Here is a 6484-nt window from a genome sequence, read left to right as displayed (position 1 = left end):
TTCAACCATAATGTTTGTTTATTATAATAGAAATTAGGAAACTTTCATGTCAGTGTGGTTGAGTTCTTAGTTTGTCTTGTCCTGGTCAGATAGTGCAGTATTAAGCCATTCTGAGCTGAATAAGCCTCAAAACGCTGGGAAAAGCGCTTATTCACACTCTGAGATTGCATACAGTGCACAAAAGAGGGAAAGGCTCTCCCGACAGGAAATTATGGTTTCAACCACAATGCTTGTTTACTAATATTGTAAAGTAAATAACTTTCTTTTTTTTAATACTGTATTATCTGACCAGGAAAAGACAAACTAAGAACTCAGCCACATGGACATGAAAGTTTCCTAATTTCTACTATAATAAACAAACATTATGGTTGAAACCAATAATTTCCTGTCGGGAGAACCTTTCCCTCTTTTGTGCACTGTATGCAATCTCAGTGTGTGAATAAGCGGTTTTGAGGCTTATTCAGTTCAGAATGGCCAAATAGTGCATTCTCTGACCAGGACAAGACAAACTAAGAACTCAGCAACACAGTTTCTTAATTTCCAATTTTTGTTTCCAATTGGTCCATTTTCAGCAGTGACTTGTTTTATAATGTATTAAATCTTTCGAGTTCAGGCGGTTGTACCTAGCAAATACCACAGACTGTGGCTAGACCGTTGTATTATCAGATCAATATATAGATAGCTGTAATTGACAATATTGTCAATTTGATTTCTGTCTTCATAAGTGCTTCTCTTTGGGGTTGTCTTGGTTGTGAGTTTTTCAATAATCATGGAGCCTAGGGACGTACCGATAACGATACCAGCATCGGGTATCTGTCCGATACCCCGTTCCTGTACTCGTACTTGTATTCATAAAAGTGTCCTGATACCACAGCAATGGAGACTGCCATTTTACATCATTTTCACAGGACAAACTAAGTACATCAATTTATCATAAACATTACCCTAACACAGGCACAGACTTGAATTTGGAAGGCAGTAAGTGCTATTTGTCGGAGTACTGTTGCTGATTTTGCAAGTCCCTGTTCTGTGAAAAGAATTCATTATGGCAACCATTCTGGATAGTAGAGATGGCTGTAAAAACATTGTGAGATTTTTCTGCACATCACTACTATTACCCTAACTTGCATTGACTTTGACAATCAAATTCAGTAAGTGCTGCTTGTTGGGGCAGTTTTTATTGACAAATGCAACTGAATACATCAGAAAAATTGAAAGATTTTTAAGTTCATTCTATGGCTATGCAGTGATACCCAGTGTCAGAAGAAATTTGGAGTAGATGTGCAGGGCTTCTTTGTATTGTTTTCAAGTACAGATGGAACAGCAGTTGGAGGTTATCATGTGGCAATGAATTGCATCAAAAGGATTCATCTGTTGATCAAATGCAAAAAGGTGTGATAATATACCATGACATTATCAAGGCCATTGAAACTTTGTGAAAAAGAAGGTGAAGTACTGTGGGAGTGGCATCTTTCAGTATTTATGAAGGGCAGATCAGGGAGAGACCACAAGAAACACCTGGATGATGGGGTTGTCTTGGTTGTGAATTCTTCAACAAACATGGAGACTGGCATTTTACATCATTTTAACAAGACTGGTTATGTATATCAATTGTCACCAACATTACCCTCACAAGCACTGATCTGAGTCCTAATAGCAGGTAAGCGCTATTTGTTGTGGTAGTGGAGCTGAGACTGCCATTGTACATCATTTTCATAGGACAAGCTAAGCAATCCATTTATCACCAACATTATGCTAACACAGGCACAGACATGAATTTGGAAAGCAGTAAGTGCTGTTTTTGGGGTTGGTGTTGCTGATTTTGGAAGCCCTGTATTCTGTGTAAAGAATTCATTAGGAAACATTTAATCAGTTAGCTAGTTTTTGTAGTAGTTTGAATTGACAAAAGCAACTGAATGCATCAGAATAATTTAGATATTTTTATGCTTATTGTTTTTTATGGCCATGGGGAAAATTGCATAATTCTATTCAAATTAAGTCAACAAATGAAGTGACACAAACATGCAGTTAAACGTACTGGGATAATACACTATAACAGTAACCCATAAAAATAACAGATAAAATAATTTATATAATTATAGTAATGTTTATCATGCATATTTAAGCATGTATTTAAAGACAATATAAAGGCACACAATTAAGTTTGTTGTTCATTTTACTTAGGTCAACTGCTACATAGGGTTGGGGCCCTAACAGGAACACTCATTTCTCACTTGGTCTTCAACCTTTCCCAGTGGATAGCCTTATTGGAAGATCTCAAGCTATGAGCTGGTGAGTACTGATATAGAAGTTAGGTTAGGTTAGGTTATAGAGCCAGGTATCTCAGTGCCATACTATGCAGAGTCTTAAAAGTCACAAGTAATATTTTTAAAATCATTTCTATAAAATGTACTGGCAGCCAATGAGGTGAAGCTCTAAAATTTGGTAGATATGATTATGATTTTGTGATTTGATTAAAAGTCTGGCAGCTGCATTCTGAACACCCTGAAGTCATGCAAAAATGTTTTGATCAAGGCATGTAAACACTGCACTACAATAATCAAGACTAGAAATGCAAGAATCAATCACTGTGAATATCATTAAAAGAAACATAGGATCAACTTCTAGATATATTTCTACAGTAAACTAGCCTTTTAACATGAGACTAGGGAGCAAGGTTCTGATCTAAAATAAATCCACTACTACTGTTATTGGTGGTACCTATTAACAGTGTTATTAGGTACCATATGTTGAGCTAGAGATGCAAGGGCGGTTAGAGCTTGGCCATGAGAGAAATATAAAAAATATCCTACAATAAGGATTTCTGTTTTGTTGAGTTAAGCTGAAGAAAATTTGCTGCCATCCAGTCCTTAACTGCAGCTAGGCAATTATGCAGGGAAGATAACTTGGCTGATTCTTTCAGCAATCCAAGGTGATAGTTAGTAAAATTGATTTAAACAAGTGTTTTACAGGAGCATTATCTAAAGCAGCTGAATGCATATCACTGAAGCAGTGTTTGAGAGCATAGCTACGGATTCATCAGACTCCATAAATAATGAGAAAAATCTTAACTGCTAGTTTCATTACAGAGGTGTGAGTAAACTTATAAAACTAAGCTAATGTATGGCCAAGTTTATGAGTAGGGCCTGACATTTTTGTGAAATTAAAAGACTCCATAGTACTTAACCCTTTCACGCACAGTGGTCACTACAGTGGACAGCTATTAAAAAGCAGGTTTTTTGTATATGCATGGATTTTTATGGTAGGAATTGCATGTCAGCCACCACACTGGACACTAGAGTGTTGTTCCATACACTGTCAACCATTGGCCAGTAAATGTAAATCTAACACAAATTTCAGAAATGCAGAGCAGTTCAAGAATACCTTGCCAATCCTTCTGCAGGTAAAACAATTGGTAACATACTCACGTTAATTTTTTTTAAATATTGATTTTATATTAAGAGGAAATTATGATTAATCATCCGTCCACTAGATTGGACATCATGTAACTCTGGCTATATTCCAACTACATTTCATACTATTACTGTGACAAGATAATCCTTTATTAGTCCCACAGCAAGGAAATGTACATTGTTAAAGCAGCAGCAGGGATTGTAAAAAATAGAAAAAGGCATACAAGTAAAATACCAAACAAGATATAAACAAGACAATATCATGAAAATATAAATCAAAAAACAGTATACACAGGATGCAATAAAAATATAAACAAAAGAACAATGCAGGACTATATAGAAACAAATTGAACTGCATATGATTTTGTGCAGTTTGACATAATATTGCACAGAATGGGTGATTGATAAGTAGCTGTTTTGTCAGTGGATTGAAAGTGCAGACTTAGTTGTTCTTGTCACAAATGTAACTTGCAGTTTTTGTAAGAAAAAGAAAATTACATGCAGATTAGTTCCATTATGGAAGCAACTGTTAGTGTCTTTTATATTTTGTAGAGCTCAAGTACACGACAGAAAGGTAAAAGGGATAGTGGAGCAAATACCACCTGAGTCAAATGAGGATGATGCCAATGCCAGTGATGATGGGCATGATGTAGATTGGCTCCAAGCAATCTGGATCCAGTTACGTTTAGCTGAACACCATCAGGCTTAAAGTGGTCCTTACAGTTTCAAAAGAAATTGTCAGTAAACTTTATCCAATGGGTAAGGCACAGCAATGTCAGCCATTTATTCAAGCCGAAGAGTCTGTTAAAAGATTCAGTTCCTTTTCCCACTAAAGTCGTTTTCTTAGAGCCTATACTGGTAATTGCTGTCTTTAGAAGAATATTAAGGAAGACAGAAAATGCAAGCATAAAACATTTAACAAGTAGAGAGCTGAGGTAAAACACGTCTGCACTGAAGTACTGCTCACACAGTATAGCACTTACTTACTAATTCAATAGTCAAGTAAATGCTCAAGTTAGGGTAATAGTATTGATTTTCAGAAATGTCTTTGCAGCCATATTTAGCATGGCTATCTTAATTAATCCTTTACAAAGAACAGGGATTTCCAAAATCAGCAACATAACTCCAACAAATAGCAATTTTAGGACTCAAGTGCTTGTGTAATTTTGGTGAGAAATTGATCTATGTGACAAGTCATGTGGAAATTATATAAAATGGGAGTCTCTATGCTTGATGAAGAACTCACAACCAAGACAACTCCAAAGACAAACACTTATGAAGTCAGGAATCATGAATGGTACTATTTGAGGTGATCTGAGTTAGATTCCCTAGAGAATATGGCTTCGAATGCAATTAATATAGAACAATAGAATTAGGAAATACTTGGCAAAAAAGTTGCCAATAAGTATAAGCATAATATTTTAATAAAATTGTATAAAAAAGAATTACCATATATTAGTTCTGTTGTATGTATATTGCAGTATGTATATTGCATCAATTTGTTTTTATAACAGAAAAACAACAATTAATTGTAATACAATTTACAAGATTATCTTGTATTCTATTCAAATGACAGAAGTCTTTTGCAGATGGATGTTTCTTCTGTGAAATAGCGATTGTGATACCAGGAGGTAGTCCGTTCCACAGAACATTGAAGTTTTCAGGCCAGGCACTTAAATCCAGTCATTCTGGAGCTATTAATGCTTGAGAGATTTGGAGTGCTGGAGGTGGATTCTTTGGTGTCAAAAGATGAATGAGAGGTCCAAGCTGAAGAATAAGCTCAGGATAGTGACAGATAATGGTGCTTTGGTTTAAGGGGATGCTATGGAAACAGCTCCACTCTGGACTGGATGTATTCCAGTAGACAATCTGATCAGCAATAACTGCTTGTGCACATACAGTATTTAACAAATTTATCACAATGATCCATGATCCAATTAATCCAAATAACAAAGGCAGTACTTTCAACAGGTGCCAATTCTGAGTGGCCTGATCAAAGCAGAGGTTCAACATAATTGAACACTGACTTGCAATTCTGATCTTTAAGTAAATTGTTGTTGCTTTTTTTAAAATCACCTTTTGTGAGCTCCTCAATTAAATTTGTAATAGTCATGTTGGCGTCCCAAGAATGAACAATTTCTCTTTGAGTTTTGAAAAGAAACATAGCGAACTTACTGATGCTGGTAAAAGTAACTTAGCCTGAAGCTTCAAATAAAACATACACAGGTTCTTCAAAATTAGGTCTTCAACTACACTATCATAAAGTTCTTCTGTCTCTGGCTTTCATCATTCTCACAAAAGAAGTGGAGGGCTGACTCAAAGGTTGGGATGGGATTTTAAACTGTGCTTTTTGGGATGGGAGTTGAAACAGTGCCTTATATATGCGTTTAGCCTGAACTGTTTTGTGTTTTCTCAAAATATGAGATGCAAATGTTTTACCACACCCAACTATGGAAATCCTTAAGATTCTATCTTACAAATCTGACAAATCTTCAATCTGACAAACAAGTGTTGTGTCAATTTGTTTGTCTCTACAGTACCTGTGAGACCTATACCCCTTATAATCTCTGTAAATGAGACTTGAAGGCTGCATAATTTTTAAATGCACAGGTACACCACAGTTAAAAGGGCAGTTTGGTGCATTACTGTGAAGCTTTGTATTCTGAGTAAAACCTATTAAAGTTCTACTCTCATGGGCGCACTGTTTGCAGTGTCACATCTGGCCTAAGGAGATCAAAAAGACAGAAAACACAAACAGGTAATGAAGGTTATGTGCCCCCCCCCCCCAAAAAAAAAAAAAACCCACCACAAAAGCAGTAGGCTTATCTTTATCAGACCACACTTGGTTGTGCCATTAATTGGTGCCATGACCATTACCTGAACATTAGTGTTTCACTATCATCACCCCAACTTTGCAGGGTGCAGCAAGGCTAAAAGGTAACCAAGCCCCTAAATTAGCATAGAGTTGTTCACTTGTTGTCAGCCTAATACTAAGACCAAAAAGAAACAACCCCCCCCCCAAAAAAAAAAAAAAAAAAAACCAACCAAACAAACAAACAAAAACGCATAGC

Source organism: Lates calcarifer, linkage group LG16_LG22 (assembly GCF_001640805.2).
Source record: "Lates calcarifer isolate ASB-BC8 linkage group LG16_LG22, TLL_Latcal_v3, whole genome shotgun sequence".
NCBI classification, from domain to species: Eukaryota; Metazoa; Chordata; class Actinopteri; family Centropomidae; genus Lates; species Lates calcarifer.
This window is presented reverse-complemented; position numbering follows the sequence as displayed.